Raw genomic sequence first — 21,661 nt, 5'->3', positions numbered from 1 at the left:
CTATGTGTTAATTCCCCCTATGTTTAGAAATAAGCATATATTTGTAAATTTTGTAGACAGTGACACTTTATGTTTGCATTGATAAATGTAAAAGAAACATTTTACTAGATGACAATTTCACACATGGGGGAGGTATAAAAATTATTCTTTAATTTTTTATTATCATCCCTCGTAAAAACCAAAATAATTTAATACAAATGCCCATCTCATTTAATGAAACTTTGTAACTGGAAATATAAGCTTAATATTTAAGAAAATAAAAGTTTGTTCTTTTTTGTGACATGTATTAGATCGGTATTGTATAGCACCATAAGCTAAAAAATTCAGCCTTTAAAGCAAAATAAGTACACTATTTTCTGAATATAAATACCCTACACCGTAGAATAGAAGGAACCAATTTCCTAGGAAAAAAGGTAAATTCTCAAATGGTAAATTTTTATTATCCTCTTGGCAAAAGATTTATGTCTGTAACATATAATGGAAAATTAAAAAGAAATGAGAAACAATTTCCTTATATTATCAAAATAGTGTTTAGTTTTTAATCTTTAGAAAGAAATATCTCTTTAGACACACTTATGAATATTATATATCTTAATCTTTAAAAAAGGAAACAGGAACTTTCTGGCAGTTAGCAAATATGTCAAAAACAGTAATAGACCTAAAACTATTAATGACTTTGAAAGAGTAAAAAGAAAGCATAATTGTCATAGATTGTTAAGAAAAGAGCAATCAATCAGGCATTTTGAAATACAGAATTCGATATAAAAATTATTTTTAAAAATGCTATGTTTCAAAATGGACAGAAAAGATTCTAAACTACTTTCAACTCATTATGCAGTGAAAACGTTGGGAATTGAATGGCATTCTCCGGTCCCGCTTGGGTCTCGATATTTGAAGAAAATCGGTTGGTTTTCATTAAATTTTGAAATTTTAAAAAACTTCTCTCGATTTGTATTAGTTAAATAATTAAAGACTTAAATCTGCGTTCCTTCCTGTTCATTTTATATTGATAAAAATACGTGATGAGAGATTACAAGCAAAATTTCAGATAGATTTTTATCATGAGATAATACTGATTTCTAAAAGGAAAAACCTTTCTAGAGCTCATATAGTTGCTGAAGCGCTGTGGGATAATTATTTAGCTGTATCCAAAAAGAATAAAACATAAAAAATTGATTTTTTTTCCTCGTTTAGAGAGAATAAAAATACATTGTAAAGAACAGGTTAAGAATTTGAAATGTGTTCTTATGAATAATCAATTTTATTTACTATGAATTGATTCATTATTTATTTAAGATTCTTTCTTACATGATTCTGCCACTTCTCGCCAAGATTCATTCATTGTTATTATTGAGAGCATTTCTAAAAATCACTCCCGAGAATTTTTAGACCTTCTTTCATTGTCATCTGCTTTAAAGTCATTTGTTCTATTTTTGCATTCATTAATTTATATGTGATTGCGGAGGAAAGTGAAAAAAAAAAAAAAAAAAAAAAGGAAAATGTATGTTGCAGGATTTATCTCGATTCCGTCTTTTTTCTCGTTGTGTACGCTTGGCCCAAGCAGTTCTATGTTATATCTGCCAGTTCAGAAATGCATAACGTAACCAATCTACTTCTTCGAGCCGCTTATTTTTCAAAACAGAAGTTGATAGTCATGCAATTAGGTTTCGGAGAATGGAAGAAAAATATCAGATGGAACTAGATTAAAGGTGTGTGGAAGGCATACTAACATTCAATATTTTGTCGAGGTAAATATTGTAAAACCACTGTGGAACTAATAGCGGTACATTTTCATTATGCATATGCCTATCAAATTGATGCAGCTCAGGTTGCCTGTCCAATATTTTTACTCAAGCTCTTAATAGTTTCAGGTAATACTTCCCAATGGCTGCTGCATGTGGATGCACCTCATATTGAAGAAACATACCATGACAGTCAAAGAAAGTCCATTAAATTTTTCCATCCAACGAATAAAGTTTATCCTTGTCGTTGAGATAGAATCTGGGCTCAGAGTTGAAATTCAAAATTTTTAGAAGACACAATAAGAAATGTACAAGAAATAAGTTTTTAATTTCTGATGAATTCCAACAATTTTCAGGATTTTATGGGGAGTTTAATACTGAAATCTCTGAGTTTCCTCAGAATACAGGATACAAAGGGAAAATATAATATAAACTATTTAAACCGTATTTTAAAAATGAATTCTTATTTTTCCGAAAGAATAAATAGTTAAATTTAAAAACAAAATAAAGATTACAAAATGCTCATTTTAAATCAATTTATAATAAATTTTAGAAAACAATTTGGTTTCTTGCAAAATGTAAAGTAAAGAGGTAACAAAAAGGATCACATTCTCACTTCAAAGTTAAAAATGAAAATAAAATGCATTCAAAATAACTTAACTACGTGTCTAAATTTATACAACTTGCAAAAAGCTCTATAACTTTCTAAAAACCGATCATTTTATTTAAATAAAAATATTTTGATAATGTTTAAAGAAAATTAATTCAATGAAAAAACAAAACCTTTGGTTCGCATAAATTTAATTCCACTATTTCAAAATAAGGGAAGAACATAAGTAATAATTGTCTTATTCTTTTATGCATAGCATTTCCCTCTCTAGAAGTACAGCGACCCACTTTTGAGGGATGAAAGGCTCTAATTCAACTTCGAAATCATAATGAGGCCCTTTCACCCAGAATTCTCCTCTTCAGGATAAGTGTCTGACGTTCCAGAGTAAATTTTTTTTTTTTTTTTGTGACACTGCTCTCTTCAATTTCATTCTATTCTAGTTGACTTGCAGGGTCATAGTTAATTTGCTACTAATAAAGATTTATTATATCTTATGTTCTGCCGGATTACAGCGAAGTCTTCGACTTCATACATTACATCTGAAAATTTCGCCATAACAATTTTTCAGATAAACCTGTAATCTAATTGGTTTAAAAACCCACAAGGCTGTCTGATGCAAAAGACATTGGCCGATGACTTCCATCTATCCCTGTCTTTCTCTTCTATGCCAGTGGTGTGATGACGAGCATTTAGCTCAGCTTCCTCACTTTTACAAATAAGATGGGTTGCATAATCAGTTTCACATTCTGGTTCAGGTAAAAACATAGTATTCATTTTTATTTCCACTTCGTATCCATGTAGGAGATAAAATAGTGAAATTCCCGGACATGACAAACGATAAAATGGCGTTCAAATCTTTCTGTTTAATTTTGACATGCATCGAAGACATATCAGCCAGCATCTAATTGAATCTTTCGGTAAAGTCTTTTGTTTGAGAATTATTTGATGCCGTAACACGATGATCTACATTGCAGAACCATAAAAGTTCTGCTGCCACTCTTGATGGAAATGTTTTTCCCCTATCTTGATATCAAAACTTCTTGGGTCTTCCTTATTCAACAGAATTTTCCCTAGAAGAAATCTTACTATTTAGGTACCTGTGCACTAGAAATTGCTTTCGTGATAGCATATTCAATCAAATAAGCGATGGAAACCACAATACACTTATTCCGTGCAATAATTTCAGGAAAGATCTAAGATATTTATTCCAATTCTGTGAAGAGGCTCTTCTGTAAGTGGTAGTGATATCCTCCAGATGGACCAAGGTAACTGTAGAAAACTCCTCCTCTTGCATACTTTACAATTACTAACGTATTATCGAACATTTTGAAAGACAGGAGGGGGGAAAAAACTGAATTCAGATTACTGCCATCGTGTTTTTATCCGTTATGTTCTACTACACGATACATGCGAGGTATATAAAGTTTCCCTCTTTTTCTGTCTAACGTCTTAGCTTAACTTAAATGGACTGTTATATGAGCATCAAACATTCTGAGGAATTTTTTTGCTTAAATTTTGTAGGAATGACTACAACCATTGTCTTCTCGTCATGTCAAACTAGGTTTACAAAGAATACCATACAGTATTCTAAACTCAAATATTGTATTATATTGGTTTATTTGTAATATTCACGGATTGTATTATAATCATTTTTATTTATATTATTCCTGGATCTTGAATGTGTTCATATGAAAGTGTAGCCATATTCCTTTATACCTTTCCATCATTGACAGATGGTACCAAATGTCAAACAATCGACGTCCCCTTGTTTTCGTCCGGGTTCATAAGTTTTAACGATTCCATATACTTGAAATCGCAGCTCCTAATGAGCTAACTTTCCAAATGAATCTTTTAATTCGGATAATTAACTTAAAGAGTGGTCATTGGTAATAATTGTGAAAGGACATAAAAATAAAGGTAAAATTTATTTATTGATTTGATCACAGCAAGACATTCGCGCACAATGTTGAAATCGTTCCTTTCTGCTTTTTTAGCTGCATACGCAATGAACTTTTTCTTATCTTGAATTTCAAAAAGCGCCGACCCATTCTGCAACAAAGGGGAGCTACATGTAAATCTGTTTAAGCTTTGTCATTAACGATGCATTAAACATCCCCATTAAGTAAAATGATTTCTAAGATTTCGAATTACTGGCATTGGCCGTTTTTCCATAAAAAATTCCCCGTCTTTCTTTAGTAGTTTTTATATGTTTCAGTGCAAAAATCTTTGATGAATCTTCGGTAGTAACAGCCAATTCTGGAGAAACATTTTATGATTGATATTGATGTTGCATTAGGATATTAGATAACTGCTCTAGATTTATCATAATCTAGTTGCATCTGGTTACTAACAAGATGACCAAAACCCCGCAATTGTCTTGATCCAAACTACCTGTTTGGATCAAAAAATTTTCCCTGTAGAAAAAAATGAGAAAATAAAATATTCAGATAAAACAGAAAAACTTTCCATTTAAGGTGGAGAAGTAAATTTTCCATCTTTGTTTCGATATAGAATAACTCTTGATTGATCTAAACCTTCAGGAGCAACGAAGGCTATTTTTTCTCTATTACCTAAATCAACTTCTATTTGCCAGAAACCAGAGAACTCAACCATGGATGAAAAGTAATGGAAGCGTTTTAAGCTCCCCAGGATATCTCCAACTCTTGACAGTATATAGACAACGTTCTTTATAACTGTTTTTAATTGGTAAAGGCCAAATTAAAAGCAATTCTTTTTTCCTTCACGAGTACAAGAGGTGAGGCCAATAGACTTACAAATTCTTGGAAATAAGCTTTGGAAACATTTCTCTATATCCTAACGTATGACCTCTCTTTCAGTTACAGTAACTTTTTTTTGGGCCTTTGGTTGATTGGGGAATGTTTCCGTATTGATTCCATGTTTCACCGTATTTGATATTTGCTTTTCCCTGGAGTTGAGATTTTTCGATACTGAAGCAAGTCTTAGTTAACCGTTCTTTAGTTCTTAGTTTGATCTTGGGCTGTCAAACACTGAAAATTTTTTTCATCTGAGGTCTGGACAAAAGTATTTCAGTACGGCTCTCACTAACAAAGTTGCGCTATTTAACTCTTTGCACTCGGAAAAGTAATTCGATGCACATTTATTCACCTAATACAAAGATTTGTTTATTGCTCCGAAATAGTTTTAATATATAATAGTTTTAAGTTGAATTCTCCCGTTTAAATAATTTACATCTTCTTACTATTCTGCAGGTATTTTTAACAATCAAAACATTTAATTTTGATTGCATCATTTTGACGTTTTATTTATTTAAAATAAAGCGCCAAAATGATGCACCATCTTGAATGATGAGTGAGAGTCACCATCCGAGTTCAAAGGGTTAATACCACTCTCTATCCGATACATATATATTTTTGGGAAAAAAACGCCTAAACTTTAATCTACTATTTCACTGTTTGTATTCCAACATAGGTTCTAATTTCTCTAGAACTTCGTCCTATGACATCTACAGAATCAAAGTGATCTAAATCAAGAATCAAGATGAGTATCTTCTAAAGGATCGCTCAAGTCGGCTTATTTCTTCTCTCATAACTTGATGTACAGTAGAACGCAGATTCTGATTATACTCTACAGTAGCAACGGTGGCAACATTTAGTAATCTTTCAAATGTTTCTCATGTAATTCGTCTTTGTTGCTGTTTCGTTTTATTATGTGTACTGTATTTTTGAATGAAAAACAATTCTTTAGCAGCATCAATCTTTTTTATTTGTCATTTCGTGCCCTCGCTTGTATAGGGGTACAGCTCTTGACTGACTTTTTTTTTACTAATTTTTTTTTTTTTTTTTTTTTTTTTTTTTTTTACAGATGGCGATTCAGCGCGGTTTTGCTATACCTTCGCCAGGCGTTGAAATATATTTCAAAATATACTTAAATATACAATTAGATAAATAAAAATTTACAGTTATACATCTATATTATATAATATTACAATTTAATTTGCATAGTAATTCTTCATTGGCAAGATACATATTTTTGAAACTGAACGTGTGAAAACTCCCGTGGCAGTTTTCAATTTAACTACTCTTATCATATCATTCCCACATATACTTCTAAAATTCTTGCTATTGCTTATTTGAAGGGAGGCGAGTCATTTCCTTTTAATAGCACTAAACATCCTGCAATGACATTATCTTTCTGAAATTGCCACTTATTTCTTTGTTCTAAATGATTAAGATAGTCATTTTCCCAATATTTCCAAATCGTGTATACACACTTGGTTGTGTATTACCATCTAGCTAACCAATTATCGGAAATATCTAAAAATAATTTCGGGCTCAGGTATTGCACTGATTGGGCAACCAATTATAAAATGTCTAGGAGTTAAAATTTCATTAATATTTTCTGGCGACGGAACTAATGGGCGAGAATCAAATATACCTTCAATTTGAATAACTGTTTTTCGAATTCTTCGATAGTTACTTTACTATTAACTAGAGTACTGTATAGATGGTGTTTAAATTATTTCACTCTGGTTTCCCACTAACTCCCGAAATCAGGAGAGAGTGGAGGAATAAATTTTCACTGATTTTCTTCAGAAACCAAATTCATTCAAGTCTCATTTGTGTTACAAATTAATTTTCTGAGACTATTTAATTCTGAATTGGCGCCTTTAAAAGTAGATGCGTTATCGGACATTAGCGTTGAAATGTGACCTCTGAGAGCACATGGCTTCTTCATAGCTGCAATAAAGGCTTCAGCTGTTAAACTTGTAACCGTTTCCGAATAGCTTTAATAGTCAAACATATAAAAATCGCAAGGTAAACCTTTGAAAATATTATCTCTTTGGTTTTTAAATCTTATTTGAAAAAGGCCTCAAAAATCCATCCCAGAGTTTAAAAATGGTGCACTTGGAGTCACCTTCTCTGATGACAGATTTCCCATTATTCGATCTACCTTAGTAGGTCTTTTGTCAAAAGTATTCAATAGAATCATGTAATGTTTTCGGTGAAATATCTTTGCCATTAATAAGCCAATAATGTATTATAATTTGAAGAACTAAATCCTGAGCATCAATATGCAGAAACTTCTTATGCACATGTTCAAAAAGTAATTTAGTAAATTTATGTTTACTCGGTAAAATTATTTGATGCCTTGCTTCAAATGATTGCTTTATTACAAGATTCAGTAGCTTTGATGGTATTAATAAATCTAAAAATTCTTATTAGTTTCATGAAATTATTCATAAGGCTAAAGTGTTCATCATAAAAATTTATAGTATAGTCATTAATTGAAAGAGTCACAGAACAATTTAGTTCGTCAGTATAAGCAGGATTAGGTAGTAGGCGCTTGTTCTTGGATTCATAAGTTTGCAAGTCTGGACCAGAGAACCACGCGTCATTCTTTAAAAGCTTATTTACATTGCAACTTCTGGAAATTAAATCTGCAGAATTGTTCTTGGAACACGCATGATTCTAGTGAAAGTATTTGGATCTCCGCTATCATCTTGCTGAAAAATGTTTTGAGCTTATGAGGCTCAGTGTTAATCCACGATAACGCAATCGTTGAGTCCATCCGCCACCAAATTTTATCAATAGGTAACTGTAGAATTGATACAATCTTTTAAACTAATTTCGATAACAGTAAATATTCACACAGTTCCATTCCGAGTATGGTAAATGTTTTTCATAACAGCTTAGTTTGAAACTGTCTTGATTCGTTGAACATTTCAGGTAAACAACAACAGCATAGTAACAATCTGATGCGTCTGAAAAATCACATCTCAATTTATAATGTTCCAGGAGGTATAATATACTTTGAAAATTTGAAGTTATTTACTTCTGGTAATTTTAGATAGAAGTTCTTTCATTGCATTTGGTGTCAGCTGTTCGCGCCAATCTATTTAGACCATTTTTATTTTCAAAAGTTCTTGAATAAATATATTAGCCTTCGTGACAATGGATCCAGTGAGACCTAAAAGATCACGCAGTCTCACAATTTCTGAAAGTACATCTATTTTTGAGAAACTGGGTTTGTCACTAACTTTTACTTAGCATGTAAAGCAATCCCTTTTGGATCCCAGAGCATACCCAGTGTGTTCAATAGAGCATCCTGAAATTCCTTATCACACGAATATGATGATATAGATAAATCAACAATTCTGGACTGTTTGACACCTATTTATGAAGTTCGAATCCAGCTTTCAGGAATAGGTGAGAGAAATCATATCTGCTGCTTCAGAAAAGTCTGTTCTTTGTTCATCTGCCAAGGCCTTTAAGGTTCTGGTAGCTAAAAGTGGTGCCGAAACTCTGCCATAGATTATGATAGATAATTTGCAAGCTTTAATTGGGGCATTTACATTTGCCTTCCAGACTATTCTTTGTAAATCCCTTTGATTAGGATCAATAAGTATAAGCCTTATATATATTTTTTTAAATATCTGCACTAAATGCGCATTGATATTTTCTGAATTCAATGACTATGGAAAAGCGACCTTGTTGAATATTTCCTCCATTTAATAAGATGGAATCTGGAGAAAAATCGCTGGCTGTTTTCGCACTTGCATCGAAAACTACCCTTAATGGAATGGATGCCTTCTCTGGTTTATATATGGCATGATGAGGAATAAAATAGTTCATCTTGTCCATAGATTCATTTTAAATCTCTTCCCAAAAGGGACTAAAAGCTCATATTCACTCATAAATTCCTTATATAAAGTTGTCATAATAGTATTCTCCCAAAATACCATTCAGCCATTTGACTCCATTCTCTTTGTAATATCCTAATAATGACTCTGCTTCCTTTATGGATAACTGAACTATAAATCTCTCGTTTGATCTCTTTCATAAGTTCTAACAAAATGTTCCTCACAATAAATGTTTTCTTCATTTTTAGTAATTTCTTTAGAATCATTTAGAAGGTATTCAAGTTCAAAAAAATTTTTGTTGTTGTTGTTGTAGCATCCAAGATCGATTCACTTATAATACAAAAATTGGTTTGCTTTTGTATCTGAGGAAGAGTACCTGTAACTAAACAGCTAAATTTTGTAATATGTAATATCGCACTTCTACACAATAAATAATGTTGTTCTGGTTTTAAAATTTCAAAAAATAATTCGCTTCCCACCAATATATCAATTTGACCTGGTATGTGGAAATTAGAATCTGCTAGCTCTAAAGAAGATGGAATATTTAAATCCAATATATTTAATTTCGATACAGGAATAACATCGGTTATTTTTGGTAAAAATGAGAATTGCACGTTGCGTGAAAATGTATAATCTCGATTTGAAATTCCGATATTAGCTACATACTTATTCGATTGCGTAGTTCCATTTATGCCTGTTATTCCTTAATTTACAGACTCCAATTTATTTCCCAACTTACCTCTTTCTCGTATAATGTATATTGTTGCAATGTTATAGAATAAATCTCAATTTAATTCTATATCCAACACCAGTTCAAACATATACCACAAATGTATTCAATAAAACACATTTATTCCCGAGCGTCAAAACAGAAAATTTCTGTCTGACCTTCAAACCCGCTTGCATTGGAATTGATTTAAATCCCCCATTCACGTTCTCCTACACTGAGATCTTTAGGTACAGTGCGAAGTTCATTTGATTCATGAAGCAGTGAATCATGTAAGCCTTTGCAACCGGAAACTTTACGTCTGTATTTAGACGTACAGGCAATTTTTGAAAAGTTTATTACTTATTACAAAATTCTTTCTACATTCCACGGACATATTTCGAAAAGCAATACATTTATAAACAGAATGAAAATTTCTACAAAGAATACAAGGTTTATTATTTCCTTTTTTATCATTAACTTTGAGTATTTTTTATTCTAATTCAGACTGCAGTATTTTTTTTGTATCATTTTAGTTTTAAGAATGCGAGCAATATTTTCTAATACCATCACTTCTAAAAATTTCATAACAGACTCCAGTGTTGCGATTTCTGCTGTTTTCGGCGAAAGTTCGAACTGTTTTTCTGATTCCTTATCAATTTTTTGAAGAATAATATTTATTACAATTATATCTGTTAAATCATTTTGTTCCCATTTCAAAACCTTTAATGTTCTAATGTTTTTATTAATACAATCCATTAAATTTCCCAATTCTTTTGCTAATTCCCTATGAATTTTGTCGTAATTTATTATTTCAAGGACATGAGAGCTTATAGTTGAAGTTTGTTTTCATAGTAATCGTCTAATGCTTGAAAGAGAGAATCGAAATTATCATTAGGCGATTATAAGACTTTTGCTTCTTCTTTTACAGATGCTCGAAGTATAATTTTCACGAATCATTTAGTTGGTAATTATTTAAGTTAATAAAATTGCATATTCTGCTCTTATGTCTGAAAATTCTAACAATGGAATTTGAGGCAAGAGTATACTATATTTACAGCTGTCATTCAAATTAATGCTTACATTTTCAGTATTTTTCAAAGAATGTATTAAAAGTTTGAGACCTACCTCAATGCGAAGCTGGATAATTTCTAAATTTCCGGAAGTTGCAATTTCATAATATTCCTCCGTTATTTATCCAGTTTGATCTGAAGTTGTTCCATTTCATGAAGCTTTATTTCCATTTCAATCATATCCTTTGACACTGTCTTCTCCGAGGTAAATGTCTCTATCCTAGCGAAAATTTCCTTTATTGAACATGATTCAGTTTTTCTTGAATAGCTTTGTTGCATTTAATTTTACTTTCAAATTTTCATCCGTTTCACCGGCGACTCTTAGGACCAATGTTTCGTCGTATTATGTGGACTGTATTTTTGGATGAAAAACAATACTTCTGCAATGTTAAGCCTATTTATTTATCGTTTCGTTCGACCGCCTATGCAGGCGCACAGCTCTCTTCTGACTCTTCTTTACAGATGGCGCTTCAGTGCGCTTTTGCTACACATGACATAACAATTGCCACGTGTTCAAGTATTTACTTGATTTAACAAATTTGGTCTTTAACCCTGCAGCTGCTTATTCCGCTAGTTGGCAATCAGTCCATTTTCTATTGCATTCCGCGTTTTTTACAGTTTAGAGTGTTTATTTTTAACGATTACAGCCTTTTATTATATTATATTATTATCGTGTAACATATAGTATCAGTTTACTTTGTTTGAAAAATATTTGAACTTATTTGCAAACATCGCATCTAAATAGTGATTTTAAATCACGCAATCTGAAGGTTAATGTTATATCTTTAGTTAATAATACCTGGTTGGCATTTTCAGCCTTACCTTTCATAAGATGGTCAATTTTATCATCTCCACTCATCTATCAATGGATCTATTCAATGGTGCAAAATTGGAAGAGACTCAATACATAACTGTTTTGTTTCAGTCGCCATTTGAGTCCGGGTTTTATTTTCTTCGGTTTTATTTACCTACAATAGTTTATTGAAGAAAATGGCTCTGAGTTGAGTTTTAAAGTTCCTCATGTTGTGAGCACACTATCATTTCTTTCATACTATTGCGTTTCTGTGTCAGTTAAGAAGAAATAAGAGTTTACAAGACACATCATGTCATCCCAACGCGCATCATGTTATACTTAGCAACTAAATCATAGTCTTGTTACCAATTTCATGGGTCTTGGCTTCGATCTCCAGAAACTTTAGAGAGATATCTGTCTTGTAGACTAGCGAGGAAAGGTTGTATTACAATGGATGGCGAATCATCTTTAGACATTATTCTGTCGTCACCATTTCTTCCCTTCTTTGTATTCACTGGCTTTTTCATAATTCCAAATCTAGAGCTGGTTTACGCCGGTCCTCAGCAGAAAAGTTTAATTTTATATAAAAATTAGGTTTATTTTAAAATATAAAGTAAAGACAAAGCAAAAATGCTCACGCTTTAGCTTTAAAGATAGATATCAAAAGAAAATACATTTGAAGAATCCACAATATGCGCTTAATCTTATACACTATGCAGAAGCTCTGTAACTTTACAAAGCGAATTATTTAAAACAAGTTTGCAAGCCAATTTTTAATGAAGTTAAAAAGAAAATTAAAGAAAGAAGCAAAAAGCGTTCATCCTCTTGCCCCTGATTTCGCAGTTTGAAAAAAAAAGAAAGAATTGGAATATCTTTATTTCTTTTAAAGGTAACAATATTATTGGTAAATCTCAGATTAAAACATTGAAAGAGATAATTTCGAATTGAAGTTACTGCATTAAATATAAGGCTATTTTTGAAAAAATAATAAAATTTATTAGTGCGACTTCCATAATTCACGTAAAATATCAAAGAACGAAAATTTTAAACGATTTCAAATGGATCGATAAACTTCAAAAGATAACTGAAACGTAATAACCATGAAATTTATGTGCATCTAAAATCAATCTGAGAAAAAATGCAATGAAATTTTCATTACCAGATATATAAATACTAAATTTTAAAACTCATTTTGTGAGCAGTTCTTGAGGACACTTCGATTTTTAAAGTAAATGCACACAGGGAATAAAGAAATTTCTTTCGCATGATAACCGAGTACACAATTAAATATTTAGATTGCTATGAAATAACTGGTTATAATGTCATCATGAATACATTCATTCTATAACTATGCATATTTATATTTTTATCGATTCGTAGTAAAATTCGAATATTATGCGCAGTGAAGATGTTAAAGATATATATATATATAAATACATTTTTTAATTCATGTTTCCCTTTCTGAAGAGTTGACTCAATTCATCGACCATTCAACAAATCATGAGAAGCATCAGAAACAAAAGAAGGATGGAGAAAACAACAGCAAATCCATATTCTTTCTCTCCTCGCCTCTGCTACATTGCCAGGTGGGAACCGAATTTCGTGATCTTATAAGCGAAAGAAGTAGGTACAGTACAATCCTGAGTACTGGTTCGCGACTCTCCGACTTCCGTTCTATCCGAACTAGTTTCCTTTTATAGTAATTAAATGTGGAAGGCAAGGATTGAAAGCGGGCATCTGATGCTATTCTCCTATGTCGTGAGCAAAATACAAGTTGTGACAGGAAAAGAGCAGCGTTCTACTCGCTGTTCATAGCTTCGTTAGGGTGTCACAGATCTCAATTGTTGCTGCTGTTCCTGATTATAACTGCGCACTACGTACAGTATTCGTAAATTCACATTCTATGTGGTTTGATTTAAATGGAGGGCTTAGTACTCAATAAGAAGTGAGAAAATATGCATTATAACAAGGAGTTTTGGAATAAAAACTTTGTCTTCAGATATTGGTGGACCAAGAAATGAGTTCGTAGAACTCCGGCCTATCCGGCTTTTTTGTTATTCGCCCTGCCCTTCAGCCATATTAGGCCGGATACTCGGGAGGGTACTGTAATTTAAACTTATTATTCCAATCGAGAAAAGAAAAAATGATCAGTATTATTTCTCTTTCGCTGATAGACATAATTTTATCGAACAAGCAATATATGTTTAAAAAGGAATAGGCAGTGTCTTTGAAAAATTTGTTTAATTACTTTATAGAATTTAAATTAATATGATTGGAAAAATAAGTTTTGGCATCTTAAAATGACTTTAAAAATTTTTTGCGGTAATAATTCTTTTGAAAGTCATTGGCGAAAAACTGTTTAAAAGCATTAAATACCCGATTAATTTCGAAATAAAAATTTCACATTGGAAACTTGACTGCATTTTATCTCTTGTTTCGAAAAGCACTTGCACCATTTTTCCTTTGGTTTTTGTTTTCCTCTTCAGTTGAGACTGAAGAACACCTTAGTTAATCGTTCTTTACCCTGACACTTAGATCTTAAGTTGTCACGCACAGAAGTGCTTCTTTATCTGCGGTCTGATCGTCCGTTCTATAGTAGTGATCTCACCGTCAAAACTGTACTCTTTAATCTGAATTGAACTAATAATCTGACAAACACTGCAAGTTTTATAAGGAATACGAACACTTATATTCACGTTACTACTTATACAGTTTTCCGATTCTTTTATTCAATAAACATCTTATTTTCAATCAACGTAGAGCAGAAAAATTTCTTTCACAAGAATCAGTAATCTGACAAATCTGTAAAATTTTATAAAATTCTTATTGTAAACAACCTGTAAAGAAAAATAATGTTGGATTAGTAACAACTCTCTAAATAAAAGAGACTTTCTATCGGAACCCATTAAAAATGAAAATGTTCTATGAAATACAAAGTCTTTGTGGAATATTTAAATGTCTAAGAATTACTGGTTAACAAATTAATACAGTTATAATCATTAATCTTTTTCGAAGTAAAAGAGCGTTATTGTGAAATATTTTGCATGGAATTTACGTAATAACAAATCATAAAATACAGAATGGTCAAATCTCTGATATTTGCATTATTTTCCTAATTCATGCAGGTGAACCTGATTTCAAGTTATAAGTAAAAATGTCACCAAATTAGAATAAAAAATCGTGCTTAACTTCACAATTTTGAAACAAAATAAGAATCCGTTCAAAAAGCCAAAATAAAATTAGTTCTCGATAAATCAGTTGGAAGAATATTTTTCCAATTCGATTCATATCCGTTACCTAAATTTTTTCATCAAAATTATATTAACGTATTAAATAGAAACTATTATAGGGTTTTTATATATGAAATCGTCAAATAAGTGAAATGAAATCAAAAGTTTCAAATCATGTTTGGAAGAAAAAAATATATCCTTTGTCAGATGCTAGTGGATGAGAAGTAAATAAAAATCGATTAATAAACATGATATCACTCGTGGTATATTGTTGTCTCAATTTCTTTGAATAAAAATACTTTTTCATCATTTCATTGTTGAATTGTATTACAATATTCAAGCCATACTTATAATTAGAAAATTACAAATTTAGAGATTTTTTTATATTTTTGTAACGTTGAATGTATTATTACTTTTATCCCATTTATTTATAAAATTGCACATCTGGTGTATTTAACTCTAACCTAATGAAATGCTAAATTGTGATTGTAACTGATTAGTTTATTTTAGTTTAGTTATATTAACGTCCCGTTTTTAAAGCAACCCTGGGGCTATTTTGAGACTGACCTCGTAACTTTGAATCACGGTAGCAAGTTAGCTTTGACATCTGAGCTGGATCCTCCCTCTCCAAACTTCCACACCACACAAGTGGGAGAGTGTTTGCCCAGACGGACTTAACGTGCACCATACCCGCTTACATGACGGTTCTTCGGTGAAATTGTGTCTCCAACCTGAAACCCTCGAACCCGAAACCTTACCACCAGATCACCGCGGCCTAGTGATTGTAACTGAACTATTCTGTGGAATGAATAAGAAATGGATTCATGCCGTTCGCATCGAATGTGATGAATAATAAATCATTAAATGAGTCTAAGTGACCCTTTTATGTTTAATGTATCCAGGTTTCAAAATATCCAATAAAACAGTCTATTAGAAATATACAGTCATTCATTTAGAACCTGACAACCGCGACAACGTGAAATCTTATTCAGTGCTGTCATTAATCCATCATAGCATGTCAACAACTGAAACGTGATATATAAATATAGCTACTTGCTTTTTTAAGAAAAAAAAAATTCATTTATTGAAAGTTTTGAAATACCTCGATTCAATACCCTTAAATTTCAAAATTTTGAAAGCTTTTTTATTTTATATGTTAATATCAATGACGATAACACGGACCTTAATAAAGAAGGAATGAGAAAAAAATATGACAAAGTAATAAGAACTTTTGATTAAACTCAATAAAGAAGGAATTTAAAAAATAAAAATTGATTAAAATGGTATAAGCATCAACTTCAAGACGAAATGATTAATGTTTTTTTTTCCCGAAAAATTCATGTTACATTTAGTATACACAAAGTCATTTATTTAAAAAAAAATTGTATATAGTAATTATCTATTGGCAATTTTTAATAAAATTCCATTTGTGTGAGCATATATAAATAAGCAAAATCCTAAATTTGTATGCTCATAAAGCATTTTTAAATATAGTAGAAAACCATAAAATTTGATAGATTAGAATGATTTTGCTTCTAACTGCTGTCAAAATATAAAGAAAGGAGCAGACTATAAACAGGAAAATCTTATTTTGAGTAAAAAAAAAAATTCTTAGAGGTTTAAGAGTTTGAAACTGAAACATTTTCTCAACTTTTCACATTTTTTTATATCCATTGCAACTCTAAACATTAATTTAAGGAGGAAATTTTTTAAAACTTTCTGAGTAATAATTAATATCACTTTGAGGAACCGCATTAAGTGTATAGCAGATAATTAATTCTTAAATTTTATCATTCTTACATAAATCGATAATTGTTAAGAAAAAAATCTTAATATGCAACAGAGTCTTGTGAAATAAAAGCATAATATTGTAAGAAGCTATATATTATCTTGCTGATGTTTATAAGAAATTATTTAGATTCAGAAAATAGAAAAAAAGAGTTCTTAGAATCGAAAATATGGGGTTGAGGTGCAAGCGTTGTAACTTTTAAACCCGTGTTGGGACAAAATATCAATTTTGCCCTTAATACTTTAAATTTGAAAACTGGCAACTTCTTTAACAATAATAGAGTAAGCAATAATTTCTTTTAATATAAAAATAAGTCTGTATAAAATATAAAGTTCAAAACGTTAAGCAATTATTTTTGTTAAAATAAAATCGATAACGATGTTATTTAATCGAGGTTATCTCATAGATGTCATCGATTTCGCATTAATAACATATAACATTGTCAATAGACAGGAGTTGATCTTATTTAAATTCCATTCTGAATGATCACATTTTGTAGAAAAGAGCATTGACTTCCAGGTATAATACATTCCAATTTAAATATTCAATTTTTTTAATTAGAAAAGAGTGCATTTGGAAAGAAAGGTTCTAAAAATTGCTTTATATTTCTTATTTTAAAATAATTTAAAAATTAATTGCTGGGGTTGGCAATGATTTATAATAATTGTAAAAATTATTGTATTTCAAAAGATATATTTTACTGAATTTGTTAGAATAAAAAATTTTTTAAAAAAAACCTAAATAAATAAAATAAAAATAAATAAAAAATAGATTGACATCATCAACGAAATATTATCGATTATTTTCTTCGAAAAAACATATGGAATGAATATTTTAGGTCACTTTCCTCAAGATATACAACAAACAATTTTTTTTAGAGCTTTTTCTTGGATTTGGCGAGTTTTCCTGTGCCTAGATTGCAACCCCACGATAGGATCCAACGTCAGAGAATATTGTTGAATCAGCTGCTGTTGCGATTTCATACATTGATTGTCCTTTCGATTCACCTGCAAGGAAGAAAATTGCACAGGAAGTTCATGGGCATTTGGAACCTTAAAAATCAAACGTCATATGCTTCCAGATTAATTTCTTTCGATTTCTATGTTAACTTTTGGATAGGGAAGACGTACAAATTTCACGAATGTTTTGATTGGTTTGAAAATCATTCAAGGCATCACAAATAAAAAAAAAAAACATGAAGACTCAATAAAAATAATCTTTGTAGTCTTCCCTCTTTGCACTTAAGCAACAAAGATCAGATTACTTTCCTTCCTAGCTTCTAAATTTTTTATACGATACCGAAGTATTTTTTATGCTCTCGGTTATGTAGAATAAATGAATTTCTATTTGCAAAATAAGAATAACATTTAAATTTTTGCTTTCAAGTATCAATAAATGACTGAGTGTTAATTTAAATAAAAAAGTTAAATCTAAAAAGTCATTTTCTATAAAAGACTTATTTTATAAGTCTTTTAAGTTACGAAGTATTTTTATTAATTTACTAAAATCCAGAATAACATTTTAAAGTTTAAGCACTGATAGGAATTACTAAAATTGAGATTTTATTCCCATTCATAATCTATTTGAGTTTTTAATGAATGGCTTTATTTTCTTGTTTTCATCACCTCAAAAATTAACTTTTCAGTTTTCTTAAAAAATGTGTTACATTGTAGTACGCAAATGCAATCGTGGCTTTTTTTAAACATTTTTTTAGACTTTTTTTAATCTTCAATTTATTATTATAAATTTTATGGTATCTTTTAATAAATTTTCTCAAATTCTTTACCAAGTAGCATTATTCTTAGGAAATCTAATTTGAATTGAATTAATTGATAAATGAGCTCTGAAATATTAAAGTAATGCATTTTCATCCAGAAGACGCAAATGTGAGAATAGCACATTCGGAAATGAATGAAAAATTGATTATAAAATTCCTTTGCAAACATGAAACAACTCCAGTTATTTCTAAGTGTAGATTGGGACAATATGATGAATATTTGGTGTTTTCAGCTTACAAGTAAAATACACCCTCTAATCAGATGGTAGACACTAAACAATATGCACTCAAAGTTATTCTCCTCCTCATATCACATTACCTAAAGAAAGAAAATGTTCCATTTATTTGTTAAACAGCGGCAAATCATTGTGTAATCATAAAGAATATTATACCCAAATCCTAATTCTTGTAACTTTGTAAAGAACAAAAAAAATAGCTCAACTTTTATAAAAAAACATGGGTTTATTATAGTTTATCTATTATAAGGAGCAAAAGGGTGAAATGAATACTTTTCCCTCGTTTCTTGCTTAGAGTGAAGACTTTCAGAATTGAATGTCGGTTAATAGGTATTGTATAGGAGATATCTTCAATATAAATAACTGATCACTGCAACAAGAATATAGAAAAAATTTCGGTTGTTTATTTTCGAGGATTTACTTGACGAAGATTCGAATTTCAACACCATGAAATCTCAATTGCAATTCAAATTATAAAAATTTTCTCCATTTGCATATGGCAAGTCGTCAGTTGTTGATTCATTCAAGATCCAAACCTTTTTCAAATATTTTGTTAAGAATGTTACTACACTAAAAATTACATATTATTTGATATTAAAATTAACCTTAAGGTTCTATATGCTCGCTGAAATTTTATAAGCAGTTGATTTACACTCTTAAGAGAATATGCTAAATATTTTTAACTATCAGAATTCGAACAACTGCTTTTTATTGTAATTTCAAAACATTTCACCGTATGAATTAAATTGTATGAATATTCCATATTTCTGTTCATGATGTAAAACATTTTATTGAATGATTTCAATCCAGAAACTGAATTTCAAAGAGAAAATTAAAGTTTCATGGCTTATTTGTAACAATTTTAACTAACATTCTTAAAAAAAATGTATCGCCTTAAAAAAGGTACCTGTTGGTTGATTGGCTGCTATTAAAATAGCAGAGTTCGGCAAAGTGTTGATGCAAGATGGCTCAGCTGTGATTCTTCCGTACGTTAGGAATACTTAGAGGTAATAGATGATAAAATGCAAGGAAGAAGCTTCATAAAGGAAGATCTGCTTTCCTGTAAACAATCAATTTTCCAATGAGCTGAGCATAAAGAAGAGTGAACTTGTAAAAATAAAGAAAGAAGAGAAATAAAAAGGCGGTTTTTTCTACTGATAGGTTTGACAAATTTACTTCGGAATAAAAGATTAAGGAAAACAAAAATTTATACTTTTCCATTGAAGGTTTACTCCTTCAACTAAATATACTGAACTAACAGTTTGAATACTTAGGTAATAAAACGCCCATTGTCAATGAAAAATTAAAAACTCAGATCTATTTCCCTCCCTTCTAAAATCTTGTCATCCAACGTAAAATTTATTAAAAAAATAATTTTAGATAATAACAACAATAATAAAGGAGTATATACCAAATTATTCCCTAAGAGTGGTGAAGCTCATTAGAAATTAATGCTAGTACTTACAATTAAGGTTTCTCCCACTATGCCAGAATGAATAATATGAAGGAAACTTTAATACATAAAAACTTCCCATTCGTCAACTCATCTTGTCCAAAACTAAAAGGCCATTATTTCAAGTAATATTACCAAATTCCTATGCTAACAAAAGTATCTACAAACCAACCCATCTACACTACTTCAAAGATACAACTTACAGATTTCTGAGATTCGCTGGTTCTATCTTTTGGCATGATGAATTAGGTGTAGTATACTCAAAGAGGGTCAATGTCAATAAACTATTCTACATTAGTTGTAGAAATTACAGATATATTGCCTCTTGGATAGACTGCAAAAAATTACTGAAAGCTAAAATGAATAATTTTAGAAAATCAGATCTATCCTATGCAAATGTAGAAAGACAAAATTTTAAACCATTCGAAATTCGAGAGAATGCCTTCAGGGTAAGGATGAAATAAACTATGCTCACATAATCTCGACCTTTTGAATTAAGTCATGACCATCGTATTTAAAAAAATTTCTTCAGATACAGGAAATTTAAATATGCTAACAAAAAGAAGGCTAAGCTTATCCAAGAACGATATGAAAGAATGCAAGCCTTCATTAACAGAATAATAAACTAACTCATAATCAATATAAACAGAAATTCTTATTTCTGACAACCCTTAAAGAACTCCTTTAGCCTCGTCCTTTATAGTGTGTCAACTAATATGGGGTGAAAAAGATACAGGTATGAAGATAAACTAATAAAAAAATGCTTGCTATAAATTGTCTTACTTTCTGTACGCTTGTTACTTGTTCTTAATTAATAAATAATATTGCATTTTTTGAATTTTTAAATACATTACCATAAGCAAGGAAAGTGAAATCAAAGTAATTTTACATCACAGTTATCTTTTATTATACATATATATCGAACTGTTGCAATTCATATACAAGATCATGTAAATGTTATGGTGATGGTTTCGAATTCGAAATTGTATATTGGAGGAATTAAACACATTTTTTGTCAACTTTAGAAGGAAAAAACAATTATAAGTTATAGATGAAGTTTTTATCAATTTGCTTGTTTACTTTTGAGAATTGAAAACTTAACTACTAATATATTAAACAGACTGAAAGAAATTTTAAAATTAATGAAAAACAAACAATTTTTATTACTTTCTTACAACTTTTAATGCCCATTCTAGAACGGATATAAATTAATTTTATAACTTTTTTCTTCACTTTATTTCTTACCAATTCGCAAACTTTTAGCGACATGAAAAAGAAATGTTGAGTTTGCTCAACCCACCTTTATCTATGCAACTTTCTTTGGTTTAGTTTGGTGTCTGGTATTTTTTGGTGTAAGAGCCAACCTTGGTTAAACTGCGCCAATCACATGTTAAAATATAAAACCAATGAAATTAGGAAAATTTTTAAGATCATGAAACCAATAATACGTGTAAAACATAATTGAAAAGCACGTGAGAGATGCGATAGTTCAAAAGGAACAAACAGAAAACAAACGTAAGGAAATACTGAATGCAAATAAAAAAAGTGATTCGTTTTTAAAAATTTAAAAATATTTAGGTGATATCTTTCACTCACCAGGCGATGAATGGAAATAGTGGTCATGATAATA

The 21,661-nt window shown here is 30.5% G+C and overlaps 1 protein-coding gene across 1 annotated transcript in view; it reads right to left on the bottom strand.

Moving 5' to 3' along the window:
* The window catches only part of LOC129960181 (cadherin EGF LAG seven-pass G-type receptor 1-like), a 152,116-nt gene extending 140,926 nt beyond the window's left edge, over window positions 1-11,190 (bottom strand). Inside the window, exon 1 of the mRNA XM_056073389.1 lies at window positions 10,809-11,190. The gene's annotated coding sequence lies outside the window, so the exon portion shown is untranslated. The remainder of the gene's footprint in view (window positions 1-10,808) is intronic.
* Window positions 11,191-21,661: the final 10,471 nt, after the last annotated feature.

The sequence above is a fragment of the Argiope bruennichi genome, chromosome X2, assembly GCF_947563725.1.
Source record: "Argiope bruennichi chromosome X2, qqArgBrue1.1, whole genome shotgun sequence".
Taxonomy (NCBI): domain Eukaryota; kingdom Metazoa; phylum Arthropoda; class Arachnida; order Araneae; family Araneidae; genus Argiope; species Argiope bruennichi.
The sequence above is the reverse complement of the archived record's forward strand: the minus strand, read 5'-3'. Positions and strand labels throughout refer to the sequence as shown.